At 54.8% G+C, this 15,409-nt stretch overlaps 1 protein-coding gene across 3 annotated transcripts in view; it reads left to right on the top strand.

Moving 5' to 3' along the window:
- The first annotated feature begins 636 nt into the window (after positions 1-636).
- Positions 637-15,409, top strand: part of NDST1 (N-deacetylase and N-sulfotransferase 1) — a 59,093-nt gene continuing 44,320 nt past the window's right edge. The window contains exon 1 of one of the 3 annotated variants that reach the window (XM_086717220.1): positions 637-833. The gene's annotated coding sequence lies outside the window, so the exon portion shown is untranslated. Of the gene's footprint in view, positions 834-1,139; positions 1,298-2,472; positions 2,545-15,409 lie in introns of those variants that run through there. The other 2 variants (XM_086717801.1, XM_086719061.1) reach the window with 2 other exon arrangements.

Raw genomic sequence — 15,409 nt, forward strand, 5'->3', positions numbered from 1 at the left:
AACCCGAGGCTCAGTGGGAGAAGAAATCTGCACAAGGTCATCCACCTCTTCAGCTGCCTGTTACGTGCTAGGCGCTAGGGATTCAGCTGGGAACAACTTGTTGGGGGAGATGACATTCTAGTAAACAATGAGACCAGTAAATGAACCAGATAATCACGATAAAGGAAATAAAGGGGTTTTCAAGAGTCAGGGCAAAGGTGGGGTGGGGTGGGGTGGGGAAGGCCTGCCCAGGAGGGGTCACTCCGGCAGAGAGTCCTGGTTGTCGGGGAGCCGTCCGGGGAGGCCCTGGACAGTTGTCATAAGCCCAGCGGCGGCAGAGCCGGGAGGGCCCCTCGGGCCCGGCCAGGGCGCTCCCAGGGCCCCCGGAGGCGCGGCGGGCGCGGGTCTTTGTCTCCCTAGTTTTCTCTGAAGCCTCTCCGACCCCCAGCGCTGTTCCCTCTTTGACCCCGAATAACTTGTGGGCTTCCCCCGGGCTTTGTTTCCCCGGGGTCACCGCCTCCAGGACGCCCGGCAGCCGCCCGGGGCCCTCGTGGGTCCCGCATCTGACACCCCCTCCGGCCCCCGCCCCCTACCCGCTCGGAGACAGGGGTCAAAGGCAGCCCGCGTCACGTGGTCGCCGAGCAGCACCGAATCGGCCGGGAGAGCCGAGGGAGAATCCGGGTGGAAGCCGAGAAATCCAGCCCCGATAGCAGCTCCCGGTCCCGCCCCGGCCCCCGCCCCGGGGCGCTCGCCGCACGCCCGCCGGCCGCCGGGGCCTCCGGAGCCGATCTCGGGCCGGCACCCACGCTCCATCACGGGATCGAACCCCGCTCCCACGGCCGCGATTCGGGGAGGTAGGCGCCGCGGCCGGCGAGGGGAAGGGGAGACGGGCTGGGGGCCCTGGGCGCGCGGGCTCGCCCCTCTGTGCGCCGCCGGCCTGCGGGGTGCGGGGGCAGCGCGCCCCAACTTCCAGCTCTCGGGGAGACCCCCACCTCCCCGCCGCGGGACCGCGGGGCTGGGGGGTGGGGGTGGGGGGTGGGGACTGCGAGCTGCCCCAGCGCGGTGCCGGGGGCCGGGACTGGGGGCTGGGCACCGGGCGGGGGAGGGGGAGGGGGACAGCGGGCGGGAGGCGGAGCGGGCGGTGGCGGCGGCTGCGGCGTGGAGCGGGGGTGGGAGCGGCGGGAGGCGGCCGGCGAGGGGTTAACCCTGGCCGGGGCCAGAGCCCGGCGGCGCCCGCACGGCCGGGGGGGGAAACCCAGGCGTCCCGCGGCTCGCCGGGAGCGCCTCCTCCCCCCGGGGGGCGCCCCAGCCGTGGCAGGTAAGAGGCTGGGAGGGCCGGGGCCAGCCAGTCCCCTGTCGCCGGGCCGGCGGGGCCCGAGCCGGGCGTGCAGGCCGCGCGGGGCCCAAGCGGCCGCCGGCGCAAGTTTAGTGCGGGCGGGCGCCGGGCGGGCGAGCCGAGTCTGCCGGGCCCCGCGCACGGGGGTGGGAGGACAAAGGGGTGGGGGGCCGCGCTGGGGCTGGGGGCAGGCCGGGGTGCGGGCGAGGGCAGCGCGGCAGCTGTAGGTCACGGATAATGTCACTCACGAGGAATGCCCCCTCCCCCTCCCCTACTCCCGAACAGGGGAAACTTTTGTCTGGCGAGGGAGGGGGTTAGAGGCCGGGTCCCCGCTTGGGGCAGGGTGAGGCGGCCGGACCGGTTTTCTCGGGGCTGCGAGAGCGGCCTGGTCTCTAACTCTCTTTCCTCTCTCTGGTTCTCGGAGCGTGGAGCCTCCGCTTTGAACGCTGCTCTTTAACACCCTGGGACGGGGTGAGGAGGGGGCACTGGGACAGGATGGGAATCTGGGGACTGGCCTCCTGGCTCTTAACTGGATTGAGCACAGGGGTCAGCCAGGAGCCATGCTAGGCCCAGGGGATTCAGGACCCCACCCCTGTCTACCCCTGTCTAGCCCCAGGCTGTACTCCGGCCCCCCTCCTCCCCCAGTCATTGAGAATGGCCTCAGGCAGTCCTGCCCCTGGTCTTGAGGTGCAGACTGACCTGGATGTCTGTCACTTCCCAGCTCTGTGACCTTGGGCTGGTTCCTTACCTTCCCCTCACCTCAGTTTCCTCACCTGTAAAATGGGAAAAATATAGTATATTCTAGAATAAGGATGAGATGAAAATCTGTGGTACCTCAGTAAACTGTGGCATGTTTATATTCAACAAGTATTTATTGCATGTTTACTATGTGCCAGGCACTGGGCTAATTGCTTTGCTTTGTTTTTTAATGTTTACTTATTTTTGAGAGAGAGACAGAGTACAAGCAGCGGAGGGGCAGAGAGGGAGACACAGAATCCCAAGCAGGCTCCAGGGTCTGAGCTGTCAGCACAGAGCCTAATGTGGGGCTCGAACCCTCGAACAGGGAGATCATGACCTGAGCCGAAGTGAGACGCTTAACCAACTGAACCACCCAGGCGCCCCTGGGCTAACTGTTTTATATATATAATTTTCTTCAGTTCTCCCGCTTTACTATGAACCACATTTCACCGAGGGGGAAACTGAGGCACAGGATGGTAAAGGCTGTGCAGGTGAGAAGTGGTGGAACTTGGATTTGACTCTCCTCCCCTAGCCTGAGTCTCACCTACAGGTCTCTATAAAGTCCTGCTGTGACTGAGCTCATGGTGTCATTTTCAGTTGAAATTATGAGGACACTTGTCCCCTCTCCCCATCACCCTCACCCCCAGGTGCTGCTCCTTCTGCCTGGTACTGGTGCAGGTTGAGGTCTTGTGCCCTGGCTCTTGTTACTGTGGGCAGCTGGACCAGGAGGGAAGTCCAGTGGAGCCTGGGCCCGGACCTCTATGGTGGTCCGGCTTCTGTTGCTGGCTGGGTCCATGGCAGGAATGCTCTCCCAGTGAGGGTGGTGCAGGAGGAGCTGGTCTCCCTGGCTCCAGCTAGGGACAGCTGGTGGCTTTGTCAACAGGCCTGTCCCCGGCACCCAGGAGAAGGCAGAACCTTTCATCTCCATTCAGACCAGGTCACTTTTAGATCAGCAGGGGACAGAGGTAGGGCCAAGAAGCCGAGCCCTTGGGGGCGAGGAGAGACAGAAGGCCAAAGGATTTATATCACAGGTGTCCACTTGTGTGACTCATCAGCAGGGTCCTTATTGCTAAACTAATGGCCTGCCCTAGGTGCTGCAGCCCCAAAGGTCCCTGAGGACAGTAATGGGGGGTGGACTTTGAGCCACGGTCAGGATTACAGAATCCTAATGGAAAATGCTTGTGTGTACTGGGTTTCTGAACCTGGGGCACAGTGTAGACCCTCAGTAAATACTCTGAGTGAATATGCATGGACCCAGACTTCCACCGGTTTCAGTGCTCTGTGCTGGCCCAGTCTTTTGGTGAGGGTACCATCTCATGACTGCTCATCAGGCTCTTATTGGGGGCCTTGAGTAATTTCTTTAAACATGGAAAACAAATTTCTAGTTAGTAAATGACATCTTAAAACAATGGAGTGGGGTAGAGAATGAAGGTTCTTGGGAAATGAAAGTTTGCGTGCACATTACTGTCCTAGATGCTCCGAGGGCTGTGCCAGCACTGCGTCTGGGATTTGCAGGGTCTGTAGGTTTTTGGTAGGCTCCACGAACAGGGGCCTTCCTGGGCTGACAGACCACTGTCAGCTTCTAGGAACAAGAGTGGAAATTCCACTACTAGCTGGACTTTGAGGGGACTCAGAAATGCGGGGCGATGAGTGGAGGGGCTGGGTGGGTGAAAGGAGCCCTGAGGGATGGGGGTGACCCTTTGGCATGCGGCCAGACTGTCCTTGTCCTTGTGATCAGAGCAGAAAGAGAGGCCTCTGGGAGAATCAACAGGTGAGGGAAGGAGCCAGCAAGGAAGAAAAAATGGATAGTGAGCCTCCTGTCAATAAGGGGCATGCAAGAAACAGTTTTAATTCACAAGTTGAGGATGTGGTCGAGTGTGAAATCATAGGCTGAGGGTTGGCCCAGGAGCCAACTGAGAAACTGCATCTGTGACACGTAGAAACGGGCTCTGGTCTCAGCAGCTCCGAGCTCCCTCTGCTCTGGGCTTTGGGCCTGCTCGACCCGTCCGTCTTCCATACTTTGGGACCAAAGCCAGGCCTGCAAGTCCCTAGAGACTGGGCAGACTTCTGCTGGCTTGGAATTTGGTTTGGGTATGGCTTGAAATATCTGGACTGTTTGGAGGACTTGGACATACTTTACATGAAATGGAACATTAGGGTAATTTGTTAAATATGTATGGAAACTGTCTGCGGGGTGGGGTGATGGGGAAACGAAATGGGGTGAGGGTGAGGTGCTGCTTGTTTCTGAGTGGAGAGGCTGCTGGTCTGATGGGGGAGGGAAGACGAGGCTCAGTGATGGTGGAGAGGCAGGACGTGGTCAGTGATAGATGGGCTTTGGAAGGTCAGTAGAGAGGAAAAGCTCTTCTGGTTGTTAACGTCGGCAGGGCTTCCTGGGAGAGGAAGTGTTTGTGAGGATGCAGGCTGTGGGAAGGGGGGCAGTGGAAGGCAAGATTGGGTTCTAGGGACTTTGCAGCATCCTGCTCAGGAGTTTGGATTTTATTCTGTAGCCGGTGGAGAGGACAGAGGGTGGTAAGCAGCTCGTTGAGTCGATGCCTGTGGCCATGTCTCGTGCCAGGCTCCTTACAGACGCTCCACTGAAATCTCACAATACCCCTGCCGAGTAGCTGCTGCCGCCGGTAATCCCCACCCCTGCCCCATTTTCAGATGGGGAAATGGAGGCTCAGAGGCCTTGAGTCACTTACAGAGCGGTATTGGAACGCAGGCCAGAACTGCTTTTGCCCTAGTGTGCTGTTCCTCTCAGAGGTCATTTGGCCAAAGATGGTGGTGAGACTGGTTGTGTTGAGACCAGCTCAGAGATGATGCGAGTTGGGGTCCAGCAGAGAGCTGAGCAGAGTCTGACTCAGGCGGTGGGACTGAGGAAAGGAGGAGGAGGAGGCTGAAGGACTTTGTAGCTGCTTTGGGGCTCGGGCTCATCACAGGTGACCTGAGGTTTGGGGAAGGACCCTTAAGTGACAGCGTCACTGCTTCCAACCCCTGGCAGGGCTCTCTGTGGGCAGAGGGCATAGTCTTGTCCCGTGCCTCCTGAGGGCAGACACAGCAGCAAGAGTGACAGGAGGCTAACGGGAATACGATGCCTCGGGAGAGGCGAGGTCTCCATTGCTAAAGGTAAACAGTGACCCTGGAGAGAGGGAAAGGATGCCGAAGGCGTGTGCTGGGAGGGTCAGACCTGGGTGACCTCTTTCAGTTCCCTTTTCTTCCGAGAATCTCAGCAGTTGGGGTAGTGCTCGGCCCATTTCCACCCCCTGTTTTTCTCATAGCTCTTCAGAGCTGCCCCTTCCTGTGCTTCTTGGGAAGTTCCCCATGCTGGCCTGGCCTGCAGTGCTCTGCCTGGGAGAGTCCTTACCCTGTGGAACACACTCAGCACAGCTGACCTTCCAGGGGCCCCTCGGGATGTCTGGACCAGCTGCCAGAGCTGCCGGGACTGTGGTTTCAGGGGGCTGGAACCTTAGGCTTCTATTTCCCCGTCTGTGAAATGGGTTCAGTCTCTCTTTCCTCAAATGTGTGGAAAGAAAGCTGAATCATGAATCAGTCTGAACCAGTAGGAGTTGAAGGGAAGGGCCAGTGGGTTTGAAAGTGAGGAGCGGGAGGGGTGGAGGCAGGGCTGTCCCCCGCCTGCCCTTCAGCAATGGTTAACGCAGGGTCTCCTGGTCCTGAAAGGTCACCAGTAGAGGCGCTTTCTCCTGCCTGTGGGGCTGGTACAAAGTTCTGCCCATCAGCTTCAACTCGGAGGTTTGGAGCTTGATAGAAGGTGTGGATGTGAATGTCTGGAACTGTATGGCCTCCGGGGTAGAGATAGTCTGCCACCAAAGGAGTCACAGAGGGGACCAAATCTCTTCCCTAGATGGAGGAGAGTTTACATTAAGCTGCCTCCTAGCCCTTTTTATTTCTACCTGTCTTGTTTCTTGATTCAGACTGGATTAATCTAATGTTAAACATATGCATTGTAAATGAGCATTAGCTTATTTGGAGGGTAAGGTATGGGAGGTAGCCCACTATGTGACCAGTGCCCCATCTCCCATTCCCCCACAAGCCTCAGCAGAACCTGCCCGTCTCTGCTCATGGCGAGGATGCTGAACCCCAGTCACTTGCCCTCACTGCCCAATAGTCCCCCACCGAGGCCCAGCTCCGGTGTTACCACTTCCCTACAGTTATTCCTAATGCCATTGGACATTGCCTGCTCCCTGCTTTTGCATGGGAAGAGCCTACTATATGGCCCTGTCATGGGGCCCTTCGCACACCTGGCTTTGAATTCTGGTTTCTTAGGGACATATCTCATTTCTTCTAGGCTCCAGGCTTTGGAGGCAGGGGCTGTGTGTGGCCCATTTCACCAGGGGGGAGCATTGCAGAGTGGCGTCAAAAGTCATGGGTTCAAGTCCCAGCTCTGTCATCATTAGCTGTGGGATCTAGAGAAAATTACCTAAATCTTAAATCCCTCTAGGCTTTAACCAATGAGGATAGTAAATAGTCCTGTTTTGCTAGGAGAGTTGAACAGATCAGTGCCTCACCCAGAGTAAGAGCCCAGTAAGTAGCTCTTCAAAGATAACAATGGGTATTAATATTGTTTATACCTAGGGGGTGGTCTGTCTTTTCCGAGATGGAAGGAAGAATCCTTAGGGTTTGAGTTCCTGAACATTCTGTCTCATAGCCTGGGAATGTTTATTTGGAAGAGGAAACTGAGGCCCAGAGAGACTGGGCAATTTGCACGGGGTGTGGGAGCTGCCAGTCTTATCCAGGAGGCCGGACAGGATTTCTTCTGTTACACCTGTTTTCCTCTTTTGTCCTTTCCATCAAGGTTAAGGTGCTCAAGTTCCATAAGGGCCCGTGTCCTCCCTAGTGGCCATGTTGAATGGTATCTAAAACTTACGCCAGATAAGTTGGCCTGGCTGGTAGGTCCTGTGGCTGTCCTTGAGACGAGGGCACCATGCCCTAGACTGTGCACACTGTGGGCTGGCACCTCCAGAGGCCTCCCACCGAGCCTCCCTGTGCCCTGGGAAGGGGGACGGGATGATGTCAGGGAGAGGTGGCCTGGTGTAGATCTTGGGGTAGGTCACTAGAACACAGGCAGGGCAGAGGCTGGGAGCTAGGCTCTGGACCCAGATGGCCTTGCTGGGTCATTTCCTACTTGTGGCACCTTGGGAAGCTCTTCAGTGCCTTCCTCCGTTCAAAGGGGATAGTAACGGTCCCCATCTCACAACATTTAGAAAGATAATGCAGGAAAGATGCTTAACTATAAGCTGAGTCCATGTGAGTTATGATTATTGTTGTAGCTGGTGATGTTGTTATTGAACAGGGAGCTCATTCCATCCTCCGAGAGCAGGAGGAAATAGGCACTTGTGTCACCCCTCTTGGTAGCAGGTGTGGCCACTAAGGCTTAGCGAAGTGGAAGGCTCAGCCTTGGCGGCGGGGGGGGGGGGGGGGGGGGGGGGTGTTTCAGGCTCAAGGGATTACCATTACGGGCTGCTGGTTTCTGAGGGGCTGCTCTGGCCAGACAGAGCAGACTTACTCTGTAAGGCACCGGAAATGAGGAAACGTAAGCATGCTCAGAGCTAGCCAAGACGGAAGGGGTTGTGTGGGGAGGTGTGGGGCAGAATCCCAGCGCTCACATGGTTGAGATGTGGTGGAGACTCTGGCCTTGTTCGCACCTGAGGTCTGGCTGAACGAGGCAGGGTGTGGATTCTCATCACCCCTAGGCCGGCCATGGATCGGCCTGTCTGGGCAGGTCTGGGGTGGCGGTCGGCGGAGGTCTGCCGTAATCATTGTTCAGTGGCAGCCACTTCTGGTCTACACTACCTGTCCAGGCAGAGGCCAGGTGAGGAGATATGAATGTCGTCATCACAGGGCCTTCACTTATGCATCACTGTCTGTCCAGATTCCCTTCCTCCTCTTCTTAGACCACGGCAGCTCCTGCTCACGCTTTTACAGGAGGGTTAACGTCACATGCTCATGGAGGCTCTTCCTTATTCACCTGCAGGTTGAGTCCGTGGTTCTCAGGGTTGTCTTCTGGACTAGTAGCATTGCCTGGGTATTACCTGGGAAGTCGCTAAAAATGCAAATTATCTGACCCCACCCCAGACCTACTGAATCAGAAACTGGGATGAGGGGGGAAGGAGGGGTCCAGCAGTCTGTTTTAAGAAGCCGCCAAGTAATGGGGCACCTGGGTGGCTCAGTTGGTTGAGCGTCCGACTTCGGCTCAGGTCATGATCTCACGGTCTGTGGGTTCAAGCCCCGCGTCAGACTCTGTGCTGTCATAACAGCTAGGAGCCTGGAGCTTGCTTTAGATTCTGTGTCTCCCTCTCTCTCTCTGCCCCTCCTCTGCTCACTCTCTGTCTGTCTGTCTCTCTTTGCCTCAAAAAATAAACATTAAAAAAAAAAAAAAAGAAAAAGAAGTGTCCAAGTAATGTAGGTGCATGCTAAAGTTGAAGCAAAACTTGGTTAGAGGGGCACCTGGGTGGCTCAGTCGGTTGAGTGACCAACTTGAGCTCAGGTCATGATCTCATGGTTCATGGGTTCGAGCCCTGCATCAGGCTCTGGGCTGACAGCCTGTTTCAGATTCTGTGTCTCCCTCTCTCTCTGCCCCTCTCCTGCTCATGCTCTGTCTCTCTCGAAAAGAAAAGAAAAGAAAAGAAAAAAGAAAAGAAAAGAAAAGAAAAGAAAACACTTGGCTAGATAATTAAAAAAACAACAACACACTTCCCTCCTTGGGCTCTCAGCATATTCAGACACCCAGCAAATGTTGAAGACCCAGAGAAAAGCCCAGTTTTTCTCTACCCTGTTGTCAAGGATCCATCATCTTGTCACATCTCCAGGAGACACTCTTGTGACACAATAACAAGGTTCAGTGGAACCCCAAGACAATTATAGGAGACAGTGGTGGGGGCCCCTTAAGGAAGGGAGGATGAGGGGACTTGAAGGGTGGGGGACTTTGTGGGAGGCAAGGGTGGGTTCCAGGAACAAACCAGCTGTGTTCTGGGGCTGGGGCCAGGCAGAGAGTGTGGATCCTGCTCCAGAGAAGGGTGTGCGTGTGTGTTTGCGCATGTGTGTGTGTGATCACAGTGGTCAGATGTGACTTGAGAGGGTTAAGGGACCTTAGCTGTCACCAGTCCAGTGGTTTTAAACATCTCATATTTTCATTTTTATTTATTTTTATTTTATTGAGAGAGTGCATGTGAGTGGGGGAGAGGCGCAGGGGGCAGGGGAAGAGAATCCCAAGAAGCCTGGCACAGGGCTCGATCTCATGACTCTGGGATCATGACCTGAGCTGAAACCAAGAGTCAGATACTCAACTGACTGAGCCACCCAGGCCCCCCAACTATGTCAATACTTTTAATGAAGATGATCATATCATTTTCACTCAACATTTTTTGAGACCTTATCTGCTTACTCGGCATAATCCTATAAAGTAGGCACTATTATTGTCCCCATTTTATAGATGAAAATACTGAGGCCATACAGCCATAAGGTGATAGATCTAGGAATTCTGTAGAATTCTATAGAGGTGCTTGGAAACACGATCTCTTTGGAAGAAGGGAAGTAGGAGATTGTCTTGGAATGTTTATGTAGCAGGCCCCACTTGGATTGGTTTTTTAAAGATGCAAAAATATGTCAAATATCAAATGAGTGAATTAGGTTTGGGCGGGGTGATGGGATTGTGTTGGGATGATTAGGGCTGAAGCCTCCATGTTGGGGCCTCTGCTGGACACTGTCATTCTTTCTTTTTTTTTTTTTTTAATTTTTTTTAATGTTTATTTTATTTTATTTTATTTTTAATGTTTATTTATTTTTGAGACAGAGAGAGACAGAGCATGAGCAGGGAAGGGACAGAGAGAGAGGGAGACACAGAATCCGAAGCAGGCTCCAGGCTCTGAGCTGTCAGCACAGAGCCCGACGCGGGGCTCGAACTCACAAACTGTGAGATCATGACCTGAGCCGAAGTTGGATGCTTAACTGACTGAGCCACCCAGGCGCCCCTTTAATGTTTATTTTTGAGAGAGAGAGAGAGAGAGAGAGAGAGAGAGAGAGCAAGAGTGGGGGAAGGGCAGAGAGAGAGACACACACACAGAATCTGAAGCAGGTTCCAGGCTGTCAGCACAGAGCCCGATGTGGGGCTCGAACTCACGAACTGTGAGATCATGACCTGAGCCAAAGTCGACCGTTTAACAGACTGAGCCACCCAGGTGCCCCCATTCTTTCTATCTTATGGATGGCCATTTGAGGTACACAGAGACTCACTCAGTGCTGAGTTCAAGGTCCCACAGCTAGGACAGGAGATAAAATCAGAGAAAGAAAAGAACCCTTTTCTGGTTGTAGGAGGAGGGGTAGGTAGTGGGGGTCAGGATCAGAGCCCACTGTCCAGTGCTGTCCTTTTCTGCCTCAGTGTCACCAAGGTACCGCTGAGGAACTGGAGGGCTTTCCCGACACAGTGGGAACCCCTTCGTTTCTCAGTGGTGAACCAAGGAACAGGGACTTGCCCACACAGGGCCACACATGGCGTCATGATGGGGACCCGAACCCGGCGCTGTCTCTGTTATGACCAGGGAAGGCTTTGTTTCCCAAAAACTGCCCCTGCACCCCACCCCATCTTTGGCCATCATAGCCCTCGGGGTAGCCCAGGGCAGTGCTGGGGGCCGAGACGGGAGTGTCCTGGGGAGAAAGCTGCCAAGGAGAGGCGGGGCCGCCTCCGAGGGAAGAACACTCAGAAGCCCAAACCCCAGACGGAAACCCAGTGTATTTTCTAGGTCCTGAGAGGATATTTGGAACAATGGAAGTAGGATGGGGGAAGTTGGACTATAAAAAGGGCTTCTTGATATCCTTTAAAAAAAAAAGTCGTCTTTAGGTTGGACTTTTGTTTCTCTGAAGGATGTTTATGTAACTTCCTGAAAGCAGGGTCCCAGGGCGGCACAAAGTTTGTCAGATGCCACTGTTTATACACTAGGCTTTGAGCTGGGAAGGACTGGATAGGGTGGTCTCCACATTTGACAATTGGTGGAACTGAGGCTCTGAGAGGCAGGACGAGCCTACCTGAGGTCACGCAGTGAGACAGCGGGAGACTTGGCACTGGAGCCTGGGTCTTCTGGGGCCTTGCAAGGGGCTGTTGTCTTGACCCATTCCTCCCAGGGCCGTGGCTGGCATGGGAGCTGGGCAGGGGCCATGGAGGGGTCCCCCTGGGAAACACTCAAAGCTGTGGAGGTAGGGCAAGGCCAGGGCTGGTCTGTAGTGAGGTGGGCTCACTGGATGTTGAGTTGTGTGGTGGGCGGGAGGCTGGGATGGTGTGCTTGGTGATGCCACCCCCGTCCAGATGCCGGGGCCCAGCTGTTCCCTGTCTGCCCAGCAGCTGGGAGCTGTGACTCACACCCAGTGGGTGCAAAGGCAAGGGCTATTGTACGTCGTGATTTATCCTGTTCTCCTAGCCCCGAAGGGATGACTAGACCCTGAGCCCTGGTTCGTGCCCACGCCTATGAACTTAAGCAGCTGTGAGTTTGGGCCCCGTGTTTATAGATATGAGGCATCCCAAAGGGCTCGGGGGAATCCTCTTTCTCTGCCACCTCCTATCTCTTGATCCTACGTATCCTATGATCTTGACTCATCCATTGTCACCAGTGCCGGAGTCTGCGTGCCCCTGAAATCACGCACAACATTTCGTGGGGATTCCTATGCATTTTTTCCTGCAGAGAGAGTCTGTAGGTTTCATCAGGTTTTCAGAGGACTCGACTCCCTGCCGCACCCCCCCCTCCCCCCCGCCTCCCCGCCAAGTGCTGACAGGAGGACAGGGGCCCACATGCATGTACTGCCTGCCGCGAGGAGTTGCTGAAGGGGCGGGGTGGTTCCAGTGTTCTAGCAGAAAGTAGCCTGGTGGCAGCAGGTGGTGCAGAGTGTGGTCTCAGAGGCTAGTATTGGGGTCTAAGCCACACCCTTCAGTTAGAAGGCCTGTGACTTTGGATAGGTTGCTGTGTCTGTGCTTCAGTTTCCCAGTCTGTAAAATGGGAATAATAATTGTCATCTCATGGTGTTACTGACTTTTAAATAAGAGAATCCATGAAAGGACTTATCCCAGTGCCTGCTACAAAGTCATTACTCAGTAAAAGTTTGCTATTAGTATTAGTTCCAGCTCTGCAGTCCTCTTAAGTGCCTTATCTTGGGGTCTTAGTCTCCACCTTTAGCTCTGTACTCTGTTGGGCTTTCCAGGCGCTGCAAGGCAAGGTTGGAGAGTAGGGGTAGACAGGGAGGGAGGGAGAACCCTCTCTGTATTTCTGGGCCTCTCTAGCCCAGGCCCTCCCTGGTGCCTTGAACGTGGCTTTGTCCTGAGGCAGGCTTATGTAACCAACCAGGCCTGGCCAGGCAGGACACGATTCTTAACCTCGTTTTGTCCTCCATTGTCTCTACCTCTGATGGAGCTATTGCATTAGTTGATCTGTTCCTCAAGCTCCAGGGATGAAATTAACCTGTGCTATCCTGCCGCCAAGTGATGTAATCAGGAGGTTTGCTGGGAAGGTGGCCCCTCCTACCTCCTGGGGATGTTCAGAGATGATGCCTCTGTGCCTGCTTTGGGGACGGAGACAAGGACTCTTCTTTAAGAGGAAAGACAGGCCATAGGCTAGGGGGCCTTTGACCCATGACCCCTGTGGTTCCAGTGGGTGTGCGTACCCCTCCCCAGGATTCCCTCCCAGGAGTGAAGCCCCACCATCTGGCAGCCCACACCAGTTCTCTCCCAGGAAGCCTTCCGGGGAGCTCAGCTGCAGGGGAGTTGGCTTCCGCTGAGCTCCATGGCACATTCTGTGTCCCTTTCAGGAAAACAGAGGCCACAAACTGGCAGGCCACATCTGCCCCATGGGCACATCCTACTTAACCCATGCCAAAAATTGAGCTAATTGCCAAGAGGAGATTTCACCTAAAAATCCCTATTTCTGGCTTTACTTCACAAATTGGAAGATCGGAAGACCTTGAGCCTACGTTCTTTTATTTTTATTTATTTATTTATTTATTTATTTATTTATTTATTTATTTATTGTTTTTTTTAATATGAAATTTATTGTCAAATTAGTTCCCATACAACACCCAGTGCTCATCCCAACAGGTGCCCTCCTCAGTGCCCATCACCCACCTTCCTCTCCCTCCCACCCCCTGAGCCTGCATTCTTAACACACACTTACCTGTTTTTTCTGGCCCTCCAGGTATTTGAGTTTGTAACCCTATCCTGGAGTCATGAACTACTTTCTTTCTTGTGTTATATAGTGTTGTTCCTCGTCTGCTTTGTGAGCTCTTTAAGAATGATGGAGGGGGGCGCCTGGGTGGCTCAGTCGGTTAGGCGTCTGACTTGGCTCAGGTTATGATCTCAGTTTGTGGGTTCCAGCCCCGCGTCGGGCTCTGAGCTGACAGCTCCGAGCCTGGAGCCTGCTTCAGATTCTATGTCTCCCTCTCTCTCTGCTCCTCCCCCACTCATGCTCCGTCTCTCTCTTGTCTCTCAAAAATAAAATAAAACATTAAAAAAAAAAAAGAATGGTGGAGGGTAGGGGGCTGGCTCATCTCTGCTCAAAGCATGGTGCTCAGGCTCAGGGCTGTGTGCACAGCAGGAGCAAATTAAATATCTCCTTTATGAATGAAGGTGTGGCAGTGCTGCTCCCCGCCGCCGGCTGCAAAGGTTCCATTTAATAGAGGCCTCTGGATCCTCCTGCCCTGTGGCCCTTGAATCCTCCTCCCAGATAAGCTCTGACTGCTTAGCCACTGACCCAGGCAGCTTCTTAAGCTGCGGGTACACAGTCACTGAAAGTGTCGTCCCCATGCTGCCGTATAACCACAGAGAGGAGCATCTGACCTGTGACAGTCCCACGTTTCACTCTCCCAGGGGGTTTGGAGGAGTTTGGGGAGAGAGAGAGGCTGGGGTCAGCAGCCCTCAGATGGCACCAAGTCCAGACTTCTGCGTCCTGGGGGTACAGAGGGAAAGGGGGGCATCAGCTCAGGTGTTTACTGGAATGGGCTTCCCCTCTTTTGAGCCTTTCTCTGCTTTACTCTGCTCCTAGAATACGTGCTTTATCCATTGACTCCTCTGTCCAGATGTCTGTCCAAGGTTTATTTCACTCTTTCCGCTGAAATCCTGCACATCCCTTGAGGCCAGCTAAGCTGTGCTCCTCCTGAAAGAGGTCGTGGCTGAGAGGTTGCAGTTGTTCTGGGTGTAAGAAAAAGCTGGGAAGCTTGTAAAAACTACACGCAGATTTCTGTCCCCCATCTTTGGTTCCTTCAGTCTACGGTGTAGCACCCCCTCCCCGGAAGGTTCAGACATGGGGCTCTGTAGACAGGTTTTGAGGACCCTGTCTTAACTCATGAAGCCCAGGGCTGCTAGGGAGGACCCGTGGGTGGCAGTCGGCTGTGTGACATCAATATGCCCTTTTCCCTCTCTGGGCTTCTCTTTTGCCCTCTGTGTAGGTTCCTTTCTGTGGTTGTGGCTGAAGGGGCCTTGTGAGCCATCCTTGGAGAGGATGACAGAGGGGATCAGTGCAGGTGCCAGTGTCTGGGTGGGGTGAGGCTACCTGTCACTGAGCCAGGCCCAGAGAGGTTTCACGTTTGTCAGGTCATCATGGGAGGAGGGAGGCTATAAGCCTGTCAGAGTGGGCAGGGGCTATGGCCTGGGTATCAGGCCCCACAGAGAGGACCTGAGCCCAGCGAAGTTGGAGTCTCGCCTGTGTGGCCCAGTGACCTGGCCACAGGCTGAGAGGTGCCGCACTGTGTGATCCAATGGCAGGCAACCTGAGGCTTCAAAGTGCAGGCCTGGACAAGCCGTTTACAGATGGGTAAACTGAGGTACAGACAGGTCACACACAAGTGCATGGAAAGTCAGGCCTAGATTCAGGTCATCTGACTCTCAGGTAAGACTACACTCCTCTGTCCCCACCTCCCTCTGTGCAGGGTCAGTGCCAGTTGACCCAGCTGGGACAATCATCTGATTGTCTGTGTTGACCTCCAGGCTAGGGCCTGGAAAAGTGAAGTTACACCGTCACCCTGGAGGCATGAGACCGGTTGGGTGTGCAAATTAGCCTTCAAACATTCTCTATCCCATTTTTTTTTTTTGTTTTTCCTTAAACTGTCTGATGGGCCAGCCCCCTCGGTGCCCGTCTCTCCCTGGCACTGGGCTTCATGCTCTTTATTCTGGAGACAAAGCTTCCTTCTGATGGCCCTCAGTGCTCCAACAGGAAAAGGGCAGGCGTGGCACCGGGCCGGCCTCCTCCGCCTCCTCTTGCTGGGAGCGTGGGGCAACCTTTGTCAGATGCTGGACCCGGGACCCGGCAGCACTGGGGGGCTGGGAGAGCTGGCAGCCGCAGCCCAGTCTCTGCTCCTGCCAGTGGC

This window comes from Puma concolor, chromosome A1 (assembly GCF_028749965.1).
Source record: "Puma concolor isolate L17-30 chromosome A1, mPumCon1.1.hap2, whole genome shotgun sequence".
NCBI lineage: Eukaryota > Metazoa > Chordata > Mammalia > Carnivora > Felidae > Puma > Puma concolor.